The sequence below is a fragment of the Wyeomyia smithii genome, chromosome 2 (genome assembly GCF_029784165.1).
Source record: "Wyeomyia smithii strain HCP4-BCI-WySm-NY-G18 chromosome 2, ASM2978416v1, whole genome shotgun sequence".
In the NCBI taxonomy this organism is placed as follows: domain Eukaryota; kingdom Metazoa; phylum Arthropoda; class Insecta; order Diptera; family Culicidae; genus Wyeomyia; species Wyeomyia smithii.
The window spans coordinates 45,267,403-45,290,003 of record NC_073695.1 but is presented as its reverse complement, the minus strand read 5'-3'; the positions used below and the strand labels follow the sequence as shown (position 1 = coordinate 45,290,003).

Genomic DNA, 22,601 nt, shown 5'->3' with positions numbered 1-22,601 from the left:
TGTTTTCATTCTGGATAGAAATTGTTTCAGAAGAGCCAGGGAGAAATCCCATGCTGGAGTCCTTTTTGACATCGAATGGCCTGAATGGTTCTACTAAATAAGATTCGAACTAATCAACACGCTCTTGCCAAGGCAGACTTAGAGATCTAGCGGCTACGAAGTTCCCCAAGCATACACTCAATTCAAAGTATTATAGCTCAAAAATCCTAAGTACTAAAGAAAAACTGTTTCAAAAACAAGTTTTAGGAAACTAAGAAATAACATATTCTTTAAAAACCATTACGGTTTTAATAAAAAAAAGAGTCGTATTTTTTCATGTAACTGTTAGTTATTCGAAAATTTTTGGTAAAAGAATCCAAGATTGAGAAATGTAATGGTATTTGTAATGTAATGTGGTATGTAATGGTAATGGTGTTATTAATATATTTCAAGATTTTATTCCAAAGATGATAAATGCTTCTCCTAATAATTCCCAATTCAAAAATACCTATGTTGTTGAGCTTATAGGTTCGAATTGCAGCGACTATCGATTCATAAAAGTGTGAGATTAATATTATACATTTCACTCTTAAATACCGTGCTGGATCGAAATCCGTACACTTAAGCACATGAGATCTTCAACGGTCAATATAAAATCAAGAAATCACATATTGCTTTAAACTGACATGTTTAGTTATAGGTCTACTTATATTTTATCACTATTTTCCAGCAAAATGATTAAAATCACTCCGAAACTCGAAAAAATCATGTTCAAATAGAACATGTTTTGAATCGAAATCCGTACACAGTTTTTTGTTTGAATCAAAACCCGTACACTTTTGAATCGAAATCCGCACGCACGCGATATAGACTGGATCAAAGTCCATACAACAATAAATCAAACTCCGTATAGATGAAAAAGTACAAAAATGAACATCTTTTATTTATAATTTATCTTTAAATTACCGAATAAGTATATTTGAGGATCAACTGGCTCCTAAAGTTTCACGGTTTTCAAATTTTTGATATCAGCTGAAATAGTACAATTTTCGTAGCGTTTCGTAGTAACCGGAACGCCGGAACCTCTCGAAGCTTCCCGGTACGACTTTCCCTTGCGCACCTCAGTCACAGCTCGTTTAAAATTGTTTGCCGTATATTTATACTTGTTTTCTTCCATTATATGCTGAAAACAAGAAGAAAGTTCAACAATTTATGCATGATACACACGCTGTACGGATTTCGATTCAAGCAAATAACAAGGGTCAAAATCCGTACGGCACAGTTTTTGTTGAATAAATACAACTTACACTATTTACTAGGCAATATACAGTTCGAAAATGACGAAGACTTACCTTTTCCATCAATTTCAAAAAGATTCACAGAGCAAAACACTTATATTCCACTTGAAAATCGTTTTTATCTGAAGAACGTTTCCTTAGTAAATTCTCTAACGATACAACGAAATGACAACTGAAACCGATACACGATTGATTTTTCATTTTTAATATTTTTATTTCATGGCCTACTGGCGCATAGTTTAATTTAACAGAAGGCCAACAACTCAACGGATATGTACATGTAACTATCATATGAAATTTCACTTTTATAATGCTTAAAACTGAAGAAAAACATCAAGGTGTACGGATTTCGATACTGTACGGGTTTCGATCCAGCACGGTACCATCGGTGTTTTTCCGCTGGTTACAAAAATTTAATGCGTATTGTGGAATCTTTTGTTTAAAGAAAATGAATGTGGTGGAGCTTGGTAAAAAGGCGGAGTCTATTTCATATCATCTTTTGTCTATAAAAGAGAGTTTCTGGTAAAATTAGTTACGTACTTCAGGCGATAGATAAGCCGGACGTGGCAGCAACAGATTGCGGCAGTATCAGCTGGTTTTCCGAATTTGCTTTCGGTTTGAACAAATCAGTTGCGCACTTTTCAGTGGGTGTTGTCAAAGTGCCTTTATTCTCCCACTGTTGAGACAGCACAAAGCTTGTGATCAACATCGTATTTAATTTTGAGAAGCAAACTGCCTTCTTTAGGGTAACTAAAAGGTAATGAAGAGTTTCTTGATTTGAGCTAGCAATAGTAGACTTCATGACTCATTATTGAAACACTTTCAACAATGCATTAGTTGATAGTGTGCGTAGCTCTACGTCAGTTATGCGGTCGTGTTATGGATGTAACCTGCTATTTTCTTAAAAGTTGTTGTATATAATAAAGCGCGTATTCAAATATTAATTAAATAAATAAGTGTTCGATGAAATCAGGTATCTAGCGTTTTATCTTTGTAGGTAGAAAAAATCATAAGTGTTGTATGCAAAGCCACAATCGCAAGGTTGACGTAGAACTACATAAGGTTGTTTCCCAAGTAACACACAAAACATGTTAGAAAATAAGTAACAACGAAAGTAGTCATATAAGTGTACTACAAGCGCAATTGAAAACTTGTGTTATTATATTGTGTTTGAAGTTGTTTTTCATCAGCAATACAACCGCATTTCGAAAACAAGCTCGTTTTTTTTTGGTTTTGGAGATGTTTTTAATAACATGAGTTCAAGAATGACAATCACTATCGCTTGGTCTTTTCATAAGACATTACACAATCTAATAACAACACTACGTACCTGTAAAATGCTTTTCCTTAGTACAGTAGTCGTAGCATTTAACACCTAACTTAAAATTACTTGATCAAATTATTATTGAAATTATATTAACGATTTCTATATTTATTCGGAGCGGTTTTGACGCGCCATCAAAAGATAAAAAAAACCCTTGCAGTGTAACCAATATCACTTCAGCTTTTTGTTATTGTTTTATATTTAGATAACGTTGAAACTATGCGAAAACAATTTCAATATTCAAGCGAAAGAAACAACTCTTTTTGAATGGTTGAATATTATTTCTTGTCATCATTTTATAATCAATTGAAACTGCCACTGAAAAAAGAAATTGCCGATCTAGTTACACTGCGCAGACATAACACATTTGCGCATGCGCTGGTTAACAGTTGTCATAGCAACAGATTTGCGCATTGCCGTATTAGTACTCGAGATGTATTTTGCCACTTAAGTATATCAAGTTGGCTTGCTTTCATGCAGTTATCGGTACTTGTTCTACTAGCCTTCATGTTTTGCGCTTTTCTGGTGATACTGATGTCATGGAATAGGTAACGTCAACTATTCTATACCAACGTGTGTTACTTGGGTTGTTACATTACTGTTACATTACTTGTATTGAATATGTTTAAAATTTTGTGTAAAAGAGGAGTTCAAGTGCTGCCGAATTTCAGTAGGCACATACATCACTGAACAGGAATGAAACGAACACCATACAACGAAAACAAGTTTCAACAGTCAGAGTGCATGCAGATGAAAATAACATTTTACTTTTAATTCAGTGCAGAACGAGAAAATATTAAATCTTCAAATAATGTTGATCGAATCTGTGCGCTACCCCGACAGAGGGGATAAGGCATTTTTCTGATAACACAGTTGAAAACTGTTTTCACACTGAAAATTTGAAGACCCATGTATTTTGAATATCAGTATCTCAAGATGTTTGTGTGTTGTCAAAATGAGGCAATTTTTTTATTAGAGGAGCTAATGTACCTACTACTGATGCTGTCTGCTACCGGACAATGGCAACTTTTACTGAATGAAGTGCCAGTGCGTCTTGAACTGTCCTACAGATCAGACGTTTTTTCGGTTGCTTGTGGACTGGTCTTTGACTGCCTATAGCTTCAAAGTTTGTGTTTTGTCAGTGTGTCTTTTAAAGACTACCTGAAAGTTATTTCCCATCAGTCTTTCTCAAGACTACCTACTTTTAAATTTAACATTTGTTTTAACTTTTTTCGTATCACCTGAAATGGCTGGACGGAAAAAGAAACCTCGCATCGCTGCGGGGAGGAAAAGAGAGGCATCTCTTTCTGACACATCGAGTGTCTGTAGTGACAATCCTTTTGATATTTTGCCTGAGCAAGAAGCTGGTGAAATGGAAGTTACCAATAATGAAACTATACAAAATATAAAATCTTTAAAAAAGGAGAAAGTTCCACCTATTGTGGTAACTATTTCTTCTGAATTCAATATATTCAAAAAGGAACTTTCAACGTTTGTTTCTGACGTTAAAGTTACCTATCAAATTGGCCGTAGAGGTGAATGCCGCTTATTAGCCGACTCAGTAAAGGGTCGCGATCGTCTTGTTCAGTATTTAACTGACAAGATGTACAAATTTTTTACATATGACACCAAGAACACCAAGCCGTTCAAGGTTGTCTTGAAAGGTCTCACCAACGATCAAACCGTTGATGAGATCAAACTTACTTTAACAGAATTACTTGGCATAGCCCCTACCCAAGTAATTCTAATGAAACAAAAATCACGAGGCGAAAACAGTCAGAGAACTGGAATTTCCCTTGTTAATTATTTAATTCATTTTAACCGCAATGAGGTTAACAACTTAAAATTTTTTGAAAAAGCACATGCTTTGTATAATGTGCGTGTAAAGTGGGAAATTTATAGGAAGTATGGCGGAGGTGAAAAGCATATCACCCAATGCCGTACTTGCCAACGTTATGGCCATGGTTCCAAATTCTGTAACATGGACCAAAAATGTCTTAATTGTGGAGACTCTTCTCACAAAAAGGACACATGTCCTGTGAAAGAGAGTAAAAATTTTCGCTGTGCGAATTGTAACGGCAACCATATGTCAAATTTTTATCAATGCCCAGTCCGGTTAGCAATTGTTAAGGCAAGGCAAGGTAAACAAAATTCAATTTCACAATTAAAACCAACTTCAAAACAAAATTCTCCAAGCGTACCAGTAACGCATAGTTTACCTACCCCTTTGCATACCCGTTTAACTTATGCACAGGTTACAGGTAGTTCGAACATTATACCGCCTAGTGTTGGTAGTTCGAAAATGACCGTTAATCTGGGTAAGCAAAACACGCTAGAAAATAATTGTACACCTATCACTCCAGCTAAAATTGCTACCGAAAATATTTTTTCTAATGTCAACTGCCTGGGGCCTATTACGGCAGGTAAACTTTCTTTTTTGCAACAGGCAATGTTCGATCTTATGAACGCCATGTTGCAGGCAAAATCAATGTTTGAAGCCATTCAAATAGGCACAAATTTTACTATTAAAATTGTTTCTAATTTAAAATTTAGCAATGATTTTAAATAAAACAATTAAAATATTAAATTGGAATGCTCGCTCATTGAAGGCCAATGAGAATGAGCTTTCTAATTTTTTAACAGTAAATAATGTGCATATTGCAATTATTACTGAAACATTTTTGAAACCTAACATAAAATTAAAATATGATCCCAATTACGTGGTTCATAGATATGATAGGATTCAGGGTTCCGGCGGTGGAGTTGCAATTGTTATTCATCGCCGAATCAAACATCGTGCTCTTCCCCATCTTGAGACGAAAGTTATTGAAACTTTGGGAATTGAAGTTCAAACTGAACTTGGGATTTTATTTATTGCCGCAGCATATTTACCATTTCAATGCACACGCGAGCTCAAAAATTATTTTAAAGGTGATTTACAAAAACTCACCAGAAATCGTTCGAAATTTTTCATAATCGGCGATTTTAACGCTAAACATCGTTCATGGAACAATTCTCAAAGTAATTCCAATGGCAAAATTTTATTCAACGATTGTTCTTCAGGATACTATTCTATTTTGTCTCCGAATAGTCCTACATGCTTTTCTTCTGTAAGAAACCCTTCAACAATTGATTTGGTGCTTACAGATCAAAGTCATGTATGTAGTGATTTGATCACACATGCTGACTTTGATTCTGATCATCTTCCAATAACTTTTTCTTTATCACATGAATCAGTTTTAAACCCTATGAGCTCTGTTTTTAATTATAACAAGGCTAATTGGGAAAGATACAAAACTCATATTGAGCAAAATTTCAATAATGAGCTTGATTTGCAAAACGAAGTGAATATTGATTCCGCTTTGGACGCATTAAAATGTGCAATTGTTGATGCCAGGAATTATTCTGTTCCAAAGGCTCAAGTGAAATTTGATTCACCAATAATTGACGAAAATCTTCAACTTCTAATTCGTTTGAAAAATGTCCGCAGACGTCAATATCAACGTTCTCGTGACCCTGTTTTTAAAACTATTTATAAAGATTTACAGAAAGAGATTAAACATAGATTTAATCTTCTGAGAAATCAAAATTTTGAGACTAAAGTTGAAAAATTGAAACCATATTCAAAACCATTTTGGAAGCTGTCGAAGATTCTTAAGAAACCTTCAAAGCCTATTCCAGTTTTAAAAGATGGTGAACGTTTTCTTGTATCCAATGAACAAAAGGCTCAAAGACTTGCTCAGCAGTTTGAGAGTGTTCATAACTCAAATTTGAATTTTGTGAGCCCAATTGAAAATGAAGTCACACGTCAATTTGATTTAATTTCTTCCCAGAATTTTTTACCTGCAGAAATAATTGAAACTAACTTGAATGAGATTAAATCAATTATTAAACATTTCAAAAATATGAAAGCACCTGGTGACGATGGAATCTTTAATATACTAATCAAACATCTCCCTGAGAGCACAATGGAATTTTTAGTAAAAATTTTCAATTGTTGCTTCAAAATTGCATATTTTCCCAAATTATGGAAAAATGCAAAAATCACTCCCATTTTAAAACCGGATAAGAACCCAGCTGAAGTTTCAAGTTATCGACCAATCAGTTTGCTTTCTTCAATAAGTAAACTGTTTGAGAGAATTATTCTTAACAGAATGATGTCACACATCAACGAAAATTCAATTTTTGCAAATGAACAGTTTGGATTTCGCCATGGGCATTCCACAACTCATCAATTGCTCAGAGTTACTAATATGATACGAGCTAACAAATCTGAAGGTTATTCCACTGGAGCTGCTCTTTTAGACATAGAAAAAGCATTCGACAGTGTTTGGCATAAAGGTTTGATTGCGAAATTGCAAACTTTTAATTTTCCAATTTTCCTAATCAAAATTTTAAAAAATTATCTTACTGATCGAACTCTGCAGGTTGTCTATCAGAATTCAAAATCTGATAGATTTCCTGTCAGAGCAGGTGTGCCTCAAGGTTCAGTCTTGGGTCCAGTCCTGTACAACATATTCACTTCAGATCTTCCTGATTTGCCTCCAGGATGCACAAAGTCATTGTTCTGCGATGACACAAGCATTTCCGTAAAAGGAAAAAGTCTTCGTGTCATATGCAGTCGATTGCAGAAAAGTTTAGATATTTTTTCTTCCTACTTGCAAAAGTGGAAAATCTCTCCCAATGCTTCTAAAACTCAAATGATAATTTTTCCGCATAAGCCTAGGGCTTCTTTCCTCAAGCCAAACAATAATCACGTTGTCAAGATGAATGGGGTTATTTTAAGTTGGTCCGACAAGGTTAAGTACTTGGGACTAATTTATGATAAAAAACTTATTTTCAAAGAGCACATTGAGAGTATACAAGCCAAGTGCATCAAATATACGAGATGTTTATATCCTCTCATTAACAGGAATTCTAAACTTTGTTTAAAGAACAAACTTTTGATTTACAAACAAATTTTTAGACCAGCAATGCTTTATGCTGTACCGATCTGGTCAAGTTGCTGTTCAACAAGGAAGAAAACGCTTCAAAGGATTCAGAATAAAATTCTGAAAATGATTTTGAAGCGTCCTCCTTGGTTTGGTACACTCGAATTACATAGACTTACTGGTGTTGAACCATTAGAAGCTATGTCAAATAAAATTATTAACAATTTTCGACAAAAATCGTTGCAATCCTCAATTGCTACGATAAGCTCTCTTTATAGCCAATAAGTTAGCAATTAAGTTAGTTGTAAGTTTACTTCCCCTTTTCTGACAAGTAGGTTTAAATCCCTACGAATGATAAGTCCTAATTGCGAAAGCAAACAAATCCTAACAATTAAAATTACAAATTTCCAACAGTGTTGAGAAGTCACCATTTGTGATTGGACACACATACTCATTATTTACTAATATTTATCATAAATACTTAAGCTACTAACAAATCCCCCCTTTAAAAAAAAAAAAAAAAAAAAAACTGAATGAAGTGCCGCTGCATCAGCTGGCGCTACCACTCTCGATGCTGACTCGATGCTGCAACTGCTGTTGCTATCCGTTGCTTCAGCTGCTGCTGCTATCTGCTGCTACTCTACTGCTAAGTGAGGACTGCTGTTGTCGCTGTCTAGAACTAATATGAGCAGTTTCGACTGAAACAGGCTCATATATAGGCCAAAAAGTACATTCCGAATCACATATAACCAACAATCAGAGGTCGAATATTGCGTTTTGACAAGGCTTGAAAATTTTCAATGGTACAATAGTTCGGATGATAAATATACAATTTTTTGCATTTGGAAGGATTCTTAGAAGATTTTCCAATCTATTGCTGCCAGAACGAAGGAAATCCATCGAAAATTAAACGATTTATTAGCATTTGAAATTGGACATGTTTTTACTTTTTTTCGGTTTCAGATTTTCATTTTACAGCCCTATGTAGACGAGTATGTAGCCGAACTTCCTGAGAGACGTAGTTCTACGTCAAAAAAATCTTAAATGTTGTAGCTCCGTTAATTTTAAGCAACTTTGTGGTAAAAAGTTACTCTTTATTTTTGAAAATAACCGATATAGATTGAAAAACATCTTTATTGTTCTAATTTTTTTATTTCATTTTTTACATCAAGACGGCCTTTGAACGACTTCATACAAGTTTTTCAATACAAATTATTTGTAATTTATAGTCTGCTCAAAGTTATTATTATTTTTCATTAAAATTAATATTTTTCATGGAAAAGTCGATCTTTTTGGGACAATCGTAAAATATATCTAGAACTGCACATTCGACTTTAAAAATTTTTGAAAACATGTTTTCTAATTTTTTTTTAAATTTGAGTTTTTTGAATTAAAAAGAACACTGATTCTAATTTTCAGTATTTTTTCTTAAAACTAAAAGTAATTACCTTCAATTTGATCCAAAAAGATCGATAATCGATCAACAGGTTCAAAAGTTATGAACTTTTGACAATAATGTATATCGAACAGAGCTGTTTTTATAGTCATCCTATTTCGGAGTTGGTCACCCTAACGACCAAAAAAAAAAAACCGGTCTCGTTATTTTCGACGAAGATCAATCCCTGCAGTTACGAGCATAATTGGAGCACTTTGGGGGACCAATTCCGAAATGGAGTGACCTCGAAAATCGACTTTATCCGATGTATTTTATTTTCAAAAATTCATAACTTTCTAACCAGTTGATCGATCCAGAAATACAGAAATTATATGAAATCTTTAAGTAACTTTCCAGCTAAGTGAAACATTCATTTCGGCTTTGTAAATTTTGCCTATCCAACAACACATTGGCTGTTACATTCGGTACAGTTGTATGAAAGCTCTTGACCTGTAAAACGTCACATCCCAATTTCAGTGCTTATTTCGGAGGAAAATTTTATATGAAAAATACGTTACAATTATCTTTATTTTATTTTGTACTGCGAGGGTCTTTATCGGCTCCTTGTTGCGTTTTTGAAACATCATTTTTTTTTCTTTTTTTGACAGAGCTTCGCAAGAATTTTCGACAGAATTTCCGCAATTCGAATATTACAAAAAGTTAAAGTTTTCAAATTCATATGATTCATAACCAACATAGATTGTCATATTATCCGCAGTGCTACGACAAACCTGCATTTGTGTACATAGGCACAAATTTAAAGTTTTTTTCATGAGAATCAAAAATCAGTCCACTGATGAGGAATTTTAGAAATGAAGAAAAGAGCAATTACGATTTTCGTTGAATGGACCAGTAATGATGAAACTAAAAATGTTACGAGAATCTGAGAAAACGACTACTTTATTTCTATGGGATTGCTCTACTACTTTACATAATAAAATCCATGTTAATTGAAGTTATTGGCAAAAAACTCTACGAGTTTTTAGCCAAGTTCACTACAAGCAAATCTTTTTTTCGAAAAGCAAAAAGTAGAATAACAAGATACCGCAAAACAGGACAGGACAACCAAACATAATTGAAATTCTTTGCTTCACTGTAATTTAGTTTTTTATTTCGTTTTGTACCCTTTTTCGCGATCGCGACCACCGCGTGTCATGTGAGATTGACTGATGACAACCGTGTGTCGTGGTGGAACCGCGTCTCTAGAAATGACAAAGTACCTCTATCACAACAAAAGGGACAACGGAACGAGAGTATCGCAATTTGTCACGCTTGCAGTCGTAGAGTCCGTTGTCCGTTCGGTGGAGGTTATTACCGTAACATCAACACCGAGAGCAGCCGAAGCACACTCTCGTTGCCCTTATTCTTTTCTCTGCCCGAGCAAGAAATCTTGATGGTCGCGGTTGACAACTGCAAACCTGCAATGTTCACACATGTGTTAATTGCCTATTGTCTAATAGTGTGCCATATGCATAATAGGAAATAAGCTCTGCCAACACATGAGGACACGTTTTAATAACTTGGGTTAGTTTTTTGTTTCTAGATTCTTTTTTAATCGCATTCCATGGGATGGCATTGTAGGACGAAAACCTGAATCATTCAGAAGAGGCTGTCATCAGCAAGGACACTCGGGTTCGTCTCCTTCTGCTGTTTGCGGTTGTTCAATTTTTAACTGCCTGGTACACCAAATATTTGCATTCAATAATGGCGCAGTCCTCGTCACTGATTGCCGACAGAGGCTAACGCAATCTCGGTTTCTGAAAAGCGCACCTTCGCTCCTGTTGCGAAGTTTTACTACCCCCAGCGGCCGTCTGAGGATTATCAAGCAAGCGAAAAATTGCAACACCGCTCACACCGGCAAGTGGCATCATCCCTGCATTGATCATTATGATTCTTTCTGAAGTTTATGCTCACTGATTATATAATAGCCAATAGCCGTCATCTCGTTTCCAGAATGGCACGATGTCGCTCGTTGGTAAGGCTTGGGGCAAAACCAAGAAGCGTGTTCGAAAGAAAAGAGCGATCAAATATTGCCAACTTATACATACGTTGCTATGAACACCATGTTAAGTCTGAGGGCTGTTGGTGAGAGGTACAAGCGCTGTAATGTGACATACATGCCTTCATCCATATGAAAAATCGATCATTGTCTTTTTATTTTCTCTTGCCTCCATCATTACCCCCTGGCAATGCAAGTAAGAGCGAAAAAATGTCCATTTGCATAAATCGTACATGTGCGGTAAATGAAAACGATACTGCAAATTAAAACCTGTTGGTGACGGGAATGTGTCAGAATCAGCTGATTGGTAGCGAATAGGATAATGCATTTGCTGAGCTCGTTTTCACTGCTTTACTGTAGATAATCAGATGTTCAACTAGGGTCGACTGTACCGGTAGATGGATTTAGTCCAAAAACTGTTTCCAGAAATAAAGTTAATCTTTCAAAAAGACATTTTTATTGATGTGTTGACACTCAAGTTGGCAACCATACATTAGACTGAAAAAGCAACCAAACAAAGCAAATAATCGTCAATCGCTCGCTATTTACGGACTTGCATTTGTCGATATTACTATATATATACAAACACAACCCACAAGGCGGCATGCAATCCTCGCCGATGCCGGTGCCGCTTTCCAACATACCACGGGTAATTAGGTTCCCTCCTTGTAATGCAGGCAGAGTGTGCGAAACGAAAATAAAAAAAGAAAAACGCCACTGAAATCTCCACCGTTTACACCTTCGCTATTTATTACAATTTCGTTTGGATGGAAGCAAAACTAGGTTAGATACTTCTAGCAAGAAGTGACGAAAGATCTTCTGATGAAACCAGCCTGGCAGCCGGTTGGAAGGCGGTACCGCGGCGGACCTCGTCGTCATCGCATGTGCAGAAAGTAGACTAGAAAATCTTTCACTGCCACATGTGGCGGCCGCGTTCTGGCGAGTCACTCTAAAACGAAAACTTGCTCAACCGCAGGCGAGTTGCGGTAGGTCAGTTGGACACCAATTAGAGCCTTCAGTGTTTCAAGCTAAGCGGTTGGCAACGTGCTTCATTATGTAATCCTTCTGCCCTGCCGCTGCGTGCTCGGCCTGGCCTGGCCTAAAAGGGGGAAAGATCAGAAGAAGTTGTAACACTACACTGCCGCTTGTCCTCCATCCAATAGCCTCCCCCATCCCCTCAAATCAAGAGATTAATTCAAATCAATTACTCCAATGCAGTGTAATGTGATAGACTTTTTCTGTTGTCCTTTACTCTTTCGACCGTCGTCGTCGGTCGGTCGGTCGGTCGTTCGTCGCTGTGGCAATAGCCGTAAGCTAACATATCCAGTCTACAGAAAACATGCTGGGATGCATCTCCTCTACGGCACCGTTCCAAGTCGGGTTGGTTTCAAAGTGAAGCAATAGCTAGATCCATTACCACAAGAAGATTGTCGTCTGGTCTCTGGGTTTCTTGTGAGCCATTGGGAAAAAAAGCACGAACGATACTTTTACTCTTTATGTTTTTATGAATCCCACTATTCTAAGAAGCTCCCGAGGTGCACACTAGGGTGACCAATAAATCTTTTTTGCGGTGCTTTGATGATGTTAATGTGTGCTCATTAATGAGATAAACTGCATGTAATGCAATCCGTGGTGAAGATTCTCAGGTATTTCACAAATTCTTTTTGGGCTAACCTTTAACGTTCTCTCTGATGTGTATTCAACACATGCGTTTTTATTTGTTGCAAGAAAAAATTCAACACAAGTTTAAATTATTCAAACACTCTGAGTTTAAAAAATACTCCTGAAATTTAAAAAAAATATTGACTTCAATATTTGGTATTTTTGTGCAACGTAAGAACTAACATCACTTTATTCTTGAGTTGACTATGAAATTCAGCCACATTCCAGTGGTCAAGGGTACTGAGCTGTAAATTTTACATTTATTTATCCGTGGAAGTTCTACGAATTATTGATTGAGTCTCAGGATTAAAACAAACGGTTACGAATCGAATAGGATTGAAAAATTACTTTCCTAAAATTGGAGTTTGAAAATTGGATTAAACACATCGATGTTTTCTAGAAATTTTAGGTTTTTGTCTTTCTCGAGCCTTTATGATATTCTCAATCTTTTCGAGTATTTTTATTTGTTAATAATGTTAGATAACGAAGATGGCGACTCCCGGTTTCTGGGAAACTGCCACAAGACCAAAATTCATCCAATAAGGCTCGTCACAAGTCGAGAATAAACTGAAATCCACTTCTTGTGTCTGCCTCAAAACAGCCCTAAATGGTCAAATAGCACCCAATAATAATTACACAACCGGGATGATGCTCAAAGGTTAGAAGTCGATTCCAAACAGCATTTTAAAATTCAAAATGGTGACCTCCGGTTTCTCGAAAACAACCAAAAATTGCCATCCAATATGGACATTTCCAGAGTGAAGATGATATCCCGAATTTACCACGGACGCCATTTTTAAACCCAAGATGGCAACTTCCGGTTACTGCAATACATTCTAAAATCGCCAAATATCTCCCAATATGGGTATTTATGGAAACGCGAAGATTTCCAGAAACAGAAAATCGACTTCGGCACCATAATGAGATTAAAGATTGTGACTTCCAGTTTCTGGAAAACACTGAGAGAGGGTTATCTACCAGCAAATACAGGGATCTCTGGAATCAGGATGATACTTAGAAACCTTTCGACTTCTTTTACATTTCAAACCGTTGTGATATTGTTGATTTTTTTGAATCATTTACGACTTTTTTTAGTTTTGCCTTCGTCTCGCATATTTTTCCCTGTTGATACAGTGTTTTTTCGATTAAATCAACAGTCGTTTCTATCACTACTCAGCAAATTCACGCTTGATTTTCTCACGCTTTTTTTTTCGTTTTTATCACGCTATTTAAAAAAATGTAATAATCTACTTCCAGTTGTAAAACGTGTATTTGAAACATAATAACATAAACATAAATATGAGTATAGTTTATGAACTCAATTTATTCGAACAATTTTCTGGATAGAGCAACCAAGTGTTATATCTGTTACAATTCATTTGTGTCATAATTTTGTGAAAAATTAAGCGTAAAATCCGTATTCTATTGACTTTGGAGCAAAAATTACGTTTTATTCGAGCAGTTTAGAAAGAAGATCTATCAATAGTTCAAATAGCCCAGTTTGGTGCTCATAGAATGTCGATTTTAAATTATAAAATCTTACGGTTCCACAATTTCACATAAACAAGCATTAGACTCTCCAAACTACACTAAAGAATGGGCAATACAAATCATATTGATATTGCATGCATAATTGCCTTGAGAAAGTTCGATAAAACGAACTTTTTTTTGTTTATTCGTTTGTATCTTGAACCTGTGTTCCATTAAATTATGAAAGTGAATCATTTTACCTAAAAGATCATGAATTTCAATTAAATCCACCACAAAATATCTAATTGCTATTATTTCGCTAATTATTTCACGGTGTAATATTTTTTTAGCGTGATAAAATCAAAAAGCACTGTATTCTCAAATACAGGGTGTCACAGTGAAAGTGATACACTTAGTTTAGCTTGAGCTTGAGGTTGAACAACCATACATTTTGGTGTTGCTCCTCTGTGATGGATCTCAAGCTAGTGAAGATGCATAAAGAACCACATATAGATGGCTATTTGGGGATAAATTTATCATCTTCAATGTACATCAATTTAACAGCTCCCGCCTTGTAAAGGTTTTTTTCCTGGAATTTAGCGCGATAGGGTGATGGGAGTAAGCCTGGAATAAACCCATGCGTAAAACTCGCTCTGACAATGAACGGTCTGATTACTAAGACTCTAACTCATGACTATTGGCTTGTCAAATCGAACTCTGTAACCTTGAGACTATAAGCTCTCCTGATGAAGGTGATACACTTCAGAGCAGTTCCACAAAAATGACCCAGTTCTAATATTTTTTTGAAGTTGTCATTCGATTGATTTGGCTGGAACATTGCATGAACGTTTCTATCGGTATAAGATGCCATTCTTAGCTATTGGTTCAATTTTTTAGAATAGGATTCATTTTAGAGAAGCTATTGAAAAATGCTATTTTGTGAAGGTATTGATGATTACAAATATTTTTATGGCCAAAACTGTTTGTTTGATCGGTGTGACGTCTTCGACAAAGTTGTAGATAATACTTTTTTCTATTCGAAAAACATTTACACTCAAAATAAAATATCATTATTTTAAAACAAAGTTGAAAAAATTTAAAAATTCACTATCTAAAAGAGGTTATTTTCAAAAAATTTATTTTTTTAATAACAACTACAATAGATTAACTAAACAATGCAATTAGTCCGACCATGCAAAAATCGAGGAAAAAAAGTTATACATTTTTGAAAATAAATTTGATTTGTTTTTCATAGGGTAATTTTTTTAAACTATTTTGTCAAAGAGACTGTCAATCAAACAAACCGTTACGACACGACGCGAAACAAGACACAACACTTATCGTTAAATATTACTACATTAAAACATATTAAAAAATCACCTTCAAAGTTCAAAGTTTAAAGCTAAATTTTTAATATGTTTTAATGTGGTAAGAACGATAAGTGCTGTGTCTTGTCTCGCATCGTGTCGTGTAAGTGAAAATATATAAGTATAGAAAACAATGATTAAAATTAACGTTCAGGAACTCGGACTCGCAATCTCCGATGTCTCCGTCATGGTGTTATGACCGATTAGACTACTGGGAAGATAACTTTCCCTGAGAATAATATCGTGTCACCCTCTTCTACTCCACTGATCGAGGCGTGCTAGAAACAGCACACAATAGTAGAGGGTGATCGATATTATTCTTAAGGGAAATTACCTTCTCAGTAGTATAATTGGTCAAAACACCATTCCGAAGACATCGGAGATTGCGGGTCCGAGACCCATCTGGATGAGGATTTTTTTTTTCAAGTCTAAGTCACACCTTCTATTCTCGTTCATTTTACACACCCTCGTAAAACTACATACGTTCCGTACGAAGCCACTTAAACACGAGTATCACGGATTTTTCATCTAAGTTCACTTTGAAATCCCAACTTTGGTGTCGATTTGAATATTTTTGACCGGAAGTGATGCCAGATAAATTATCTATTTATTTCAAAAGTAAATTTACATTTTTTGAAAATACAGAAATTTTTATGCTAAATTTTATAATTGCATCATGTTCCTTGGAAAATTTCACGTAAGAAACAATTATCATCTCAAGGTATTTTTAGTCGATCTCGAGATATACCATTTTTTCGAAACCAGGTTTGACTTTCTCCATACCATATTTAAACATATTCAACGGAAGATGTCTGAACAATAAAATAAATAATTTTTGAGATTTTTGGCTATTGAGGAATCCAAAAATATTTTTTCTTTATTACAACAGTGCTGCCAGTTTTTTTACCCGTTCAAGTAATTCAATATTAGCAACACGCAAAACTAAATAAAAAGTAAGTAAACTGTTGTTAAGTATGTTTTTTTATTTCCTTTTTAAATTATTTTCATTTCATTATGACCAATATGAAGACAGGAAAAGAAAAGAAAAGGAAGAGAGATAAACCCATAGCTTTCGATTGAAAAAGTTAACTGTTGGAAACAAATTGAGAGGATAAATGGCAACGCTGCTGCAAAAGAGAAAACTATTTTAGGATTCCTTGATAACCAGAAAAATTTTGAAAATCATTTGCTGGGCTGCTCTTTGGGTTAGAAAGTTAACATACATTTTCCTATAATATGATTGTTTAATATAATTTTGAGAAATTCAAAACTGGTGTAATAGAAGTTGTATATCTTGAGATTAACTCATTACCTCAGAGTGATAGTTGTTACCTACGTGCAAACTTTTAGGAAACATGATGAGTTAAAAAAAACAAAAGTTATCTATCTGGCAACATTCCCGGTCAAAAAAAAATTTTTTTTGATTGCTTGGTTTATTATTTCTCAGACATTTTGCGTTTGATAAACAAATGCGTTGTTTTGCAATGAGAAGATGGGTGGGGGGAGGTTTGTCTCAGAGCGGGTGGTATTGCAACCGACACCAAAATCGGGAGTTTTTTAATGTGAATCTAGATTCCCATAACTTCGAGCCGAATCCGTGATATTTTTTTGTGCATTTCGTGGTCACTTCGTATGGAATGATCCATATATTACCCGCATTACTAAATTTTAAAATTGTGTTAAGTGTCGAGATCGGGTGTTATCTCGAAACTTTTTTTTATTAAAATCAATACCTGTCTGAAAGAGTTTTCCTGCTCAAAAATTTTCTGAGATCCAGAAAGTCGACTTAAAAAAAAAGAAACCACAATTTCAATGTTTTACGTATTTCTTAAACACTTGGTTTCAAAAAACCTCCGAATTCGAAAATTTCATGAATCTGAGTGCTTTTTTTCATCGATTGGAAGAGCAAACCTTTGACTGCTTTGAGGCTCCACTTTCCGAACAGAAATTTTGCATGGGGACTTTTTTCGAAAAGAAGAAACATTTGAGCTACCGTCGAACGAAATTCGAAGGACAATTTTTTCACATACATTCCATTGGTACCCTAATAATGCAGTAATGTGAAAGTCTACCCGATCAGAAGAACATAACTGAAGAATTTCAAAGTTATATCCAAACGAGATACCATTAATATATTTTGATACTATTTTGTTTTTTTTTTCCAATATGTTTTTGATGAAAAAAAATGATCTGAAAGAGATGGAATGAAGTTGTTCTAAACCAAATCTTCCAAATATTTCGTCTCCATCAAAAGCTGTTGTTTCTAAAAATGGTCTGTTTCTGTTAGAAAGCTGAAACGTTAGTAACAAAATTTGATTTGAGTATGATACTAGTAGAACCATTTTTTGTTATAATTTCTGTTATTTTAACACCCAGCGGGATCAAATTTAAAATTAACTAACAGCTTCTGTTACGTTTTTGTTTTGTCTTTTCTGATCGGGTAATGTTGAAAAATGTAGGTTAGATTAGGTACGGTAGTAGATGAGTCCGTGAGTTCGTAAATCATTAATTGATTAAGTATTTGGACAAATGAAAAAATGATGTGAGTAAGTGAGTAAGAGAATATATCAGTAAGATCAGCAAGTAAAGAACTGAAACAAGTTAGTAAGTGAAATAAGTGAGTGAGCGAAACAAGCGAAAGAAAAAAGTGAGGAAACTATGTGAGCAAAGTGAGTAAGTCGTATATAATAGAGTAAATTGTAAGTAGTAAATGAGTAAGTCAGAGGTAGACCAGTAGGTGAGTATATAAGCAAGTAAGTGAACGAGTAAGTGTGGATTAAGGGGCCGTTTCTAAACCACGTGGTCATTTTTTATCACTTTTTATACCGTGGTCTTTTGTGGTCTTTGGACAAACCCCCCGTCTCCCTCTTTATGACCACGGGGTTTAGGAACGGCCCCTAAGTGAGTAAGTGATTCAGCGAGTAAGTGAGTAAGTGAAGGTAGTAGGTGAGTACATGAGTAGATGAGCAAGTGAATAAATGAGTAAGTGATTGAGTAAGTAAGCAAGTTAGTGAGTGAGTAAGTGAATCAGTGAGTGAGTGGACATGTGAGTAAATAATAAGTGAGTGAATAAATGATTAGGCGAGCTAATGAGTGAATGAGAAAGTGAGTAAATGAATTAATGAGTCAGCGAGTGAATGAGTCAGTTAGTAAGCGAGTAAATGAATAAGGTAGTAAATGAATATAAGAAAAATGAGTAAGTAATAGAGCGATGAAGTGAGTAGGTGAGTAATTGAGTAAATGAATAAGTGAGTGAGTGAGTTGGTGAGGAAGTAAGTGGATTAGATAGTAGATGAGTGAGTGAATAAATGATTAAATGAGAAAATCAGCAAGCGAGTAAGTGAGTTATTGAGTGAGTGAGTTAATGGGTAAATGAGTAAATGAGCAAGTAAGTTAATAAGTAAATGATTGATTGAGTGGAAAAGTAAGTGAGTAAGCCGATAAGTGAATAAGTGACTAGGTGAGTAAGTGAGTACGTGAGTAGGTGAGTGGAGGATTGAGTGGTAGTAGATGAGTAAGCGAGTAAATGAATAAGGTAGTAGATGCATATAAGAATAAGAAAATAAGTTAGTAAATTAATAACCGAGAAAGTTAGTAAGTGAGTAATTGAATGAGTAATTGAATGAGTAAGCAAGTGAGTAATTGAGTAAATGAATAAGTGAGTGAGTGAGTAAGTGAGTTAGTGAGGAAATAAGTGAGCAAGTGGTTGAGAAATGAGATGAGCGAGTGAATAAATGATTAAATGAGTAAATCAGTAAGTGGGTAAACGAGTAAGCGAGTAAATGAGTAAGCGCGTAAATGAGTAAATGAGTAAGTAAGTTAATGAGTAAATTAGTAAATGATTAAGTGAGTAAGTATGTCAATAAGTGAATAAGTGAATAGGTGAGAAAATGAGTAATTGGGAAGGTGAGTGGAGGAGTGAGTGGGTGAATGATCAAGTGATTTAATAAGTATATAAGTGAATGAGTAGATAAGTAAATGAGTAAGCGAGTTGATGAGTAAATGAGTAAATGAGCAAGTGAATTGATAAGTAATAGCTGTAAAAGACTAAATGAGTGAGAGAGTAATTCAGTGAGTCAATAAGTGAATAAGTGACTAGGAAAGTTAGTGAGTAAGTGACTATGGGGTCATCCTCATATTTCGTAATAGTTTAGGGTTAGAGGAGGTTTATCCGAGTTTCTTACGAATGCCAAAGGGGAGTGGAGGATTCGAAGAAATTTTGCGTAAAACTTAAAAATTCGAAATGCAAATTAAAACTTACAAAACTACAAAAAAAGTAATTTTTTTTCTCTGTATGCCTGAAGGGCACTGGGTACTGAAATGCCACTGCGACATTCTTGCTGATTGTCTTTTGTGGCGGGCCCCGATTGCTGTGCACAGGTTACGGATTGCTCGTACTCATTGATGGAGTAGAACTGTTTTGTTGTAAACCTGTACCTCAATTAGGTACAACATAGTTGATGAAACTAATGACCTGCTTGGGATTAGAGCTCCATACTTGGTATGGAGTTAAAAGGTAACTTCCTAAGAAGTTGTACCTAGAGGAAGCAAGTGCTCCGCAAGAGCAATGCAAATGCTCTGGACTCTCTGGTTCAGATTAGCAGAACCGGCAGGTGTCGTTCAACACTACGCCGATTTTCTTTAAATGATAAAAAGCGGGACAGTGTCCGGTACAAAAAAAAAGTAAAAAAAAAAAAATCGGCTGAAATATTTTAAGTTGAGATTCCTGGGTAAACAGTGAATTCAACTTAGCTGAATAATTATTTATTTTGTTTACCCAATTTTCACCTCTAGCTAGATGATATGAACAGAATTAGTTACCTTGTTCTGTTTTTATTCTCTACGAATATGATATGTATAAAAAAGTTTCTTTTTCAAAAAACAACATTTTTTCCTTGGAAAAAAAATTCTTGCATAAGTTTTGTGGGGGAAGAAGGTTAAGCTGGTAAAATTTGAGAAAAAGTTCTTTTGTAATTAGTGGATGACTCCTAAGTGAGCCAATAAGTGAGTATATAAGTAGATGAGCAAGTGCGTAAGTGAGTAAATATAAAAGTGAGTAAGTAAGAGAGTGAGTAAGTAAGTTAGTGAGTAAGTAAGTAGGTAAGTGATAAGTAACAAGCTCAATTGCAGGAAAAACATGAAGGGTCAAATATATTATGCTATGCCATAGAAGCAGGTAATGAGTATGTGGGAGGATACATGAGAGAGTGAGTGAATATCAATGTGAGTAATTAAAAAAGTGAGTAATGAGTAGGTAAAGCAGGAGAGTTACCTATTGAGAAAGTGGGCTAATTAGTAATTGTGGAATTGAGTGATTGAACAAGTAACTTATTTGATGATAAGTAAGTTGACGAGTAAATGAATAATTGAGTCAATGAGAAAATAATTAGGTGAGTAACTGATTATTGGGTAACGAGGTGAATAAAATTATTTTTTAAATTATGGCTACAAAAGCATAATGTCCAGAATATTTTAAGCAAATATTTTCACGAAAAATACTTATTACCCAGAGGTTTTATGAGCGTTACAGCATTTACAAGAGTTACAGCATTTACAAGAAATAAAGTCAAATTTTCTTTGATTCGCTTAAAAAGGTATACCTTTACCGATTATACGTACTTCGATTTTACAAAAATTTTACTTCGATTACTTTCAATTTTTACTTTCAACATTTTTAACTCATTTGTTGCTCAGTAATACTTTTATTTGTCTCAGTAATGCTGCTAAGTAATACACTTTATTCCCTAAATGTTTTCATCTGTTCCACTTAGATTGACAAGTTAGCTCAAATACACTACAGTAAATTTAATTTATGATCAATCCGACTAAACAAAGTTTTGATGTTCCCGATTCTGATCAAAGAAATCAAAAAATTTTTCCTCGAATTTTCCAGCAACTACTATTCTATTGTATAGGGTTAAGAAACGAGACACGGAAACCAATAAAATCAGTAAAATACTCGTCAAACAATTCAGGATTATCCAACCGATTAATTATTCTATTGAATGAAACTGATGTGAATTGTTGTTGTTCTATGCTCGATGAATAATAATGGATATCTAAGCATAATTTTATTAAAATTTTGTCAAATTACATCATTCAGAATGTCCATTATTCTAATATAGCAAAATGGGAATAGGAATAATAGGTAGATCAGAAAAAATTTGACTGCATGTCATTGAAATGTTGTAACTAGAGTTTTGCTCATTAAACCTCTGAGTGCTTTTCGTGCAAAATTTTCTCAGTAATACCATAAAATGATCAAATTTCCAATGATAGTATTTGCTGGAAAATGCATCTAAGTTTTCAAATGCAAAGATATCATGATTGACAACACAGTTGTTAAAAATTAATATTTTTTTTGATTCCTTGATCAATTCTCTACAAAAAAAGTACCAGTTTATTTCTAGGCATTATGCTTTTGTGGTAATGAGTAAAAGAAGAAAAAGGTTTCGACGCAAAATGGCACTTTCATTAAAAAGGAATGATCTCACAGACTGAGGGATGGTCCAATAGGTACTAATTTTGGCTTTTCTTGTGGTAACCTCATATGAACAATTTCTCATATTTTGAGCCAAATCTGAGAGCGTCGGTGACACGTCTGTGCACACTTGAGATGGAATGATCCCTAGATTTTCCATCACAAGCTGGCACAGCAAAAGCCTTAATTAACCGAGACCAAGACGACACAGCTCAGCATGAATCTTGTGGCAAGCTTAGCCGACGAACAGCGTGCCAATGTGCCAGATAAATCTGGATTTTGCCACTTCTGTGTTCGCACCAGACAAACAGATAAACCTCAGAATCTGCCAGATATTTGTAAATGAGCCAGATATTTGCCAGATTTCATCCACGTCGTCTCGCAAAAAGGTCATTACTGCGAGATGGGCCGTGCCCGGCCTTTACCTACCTACACCCGGGGAGACCAAAAATAAAAGGTCATCACTTTCAATTTTGCCAGGAATTTTATCCAAAAATGAGTGACAGATTTTTGCCAGACTTTTTATTTTCGTTTTGCCAGATTTTATTCAAAACTTAGTGGCAACGCTGCCGACGAAGAACATCAGGACAGAGAAATGCATTGCAATACAATGTCAGATACCTAGCTGGGAATTGAGGTGCAGTAGCAAGTGCAC

At 35.1% G+C, this 22,601-nt stretch overlaps 1 protein-coding gene across 2 annotated transcripts in view; it reads right to left on the bottom strand.

Moving 5' to 3' along the window:
• The window catches only part of LOC129722825 (lysosome membrane protein 2), a 159,726-nt gene that overhangs the window by 47,245 nt on the left and 89,880 nt on the right, over positions 1 to 22,601 (bottom strand). The window lies entirely within an intron of this gene.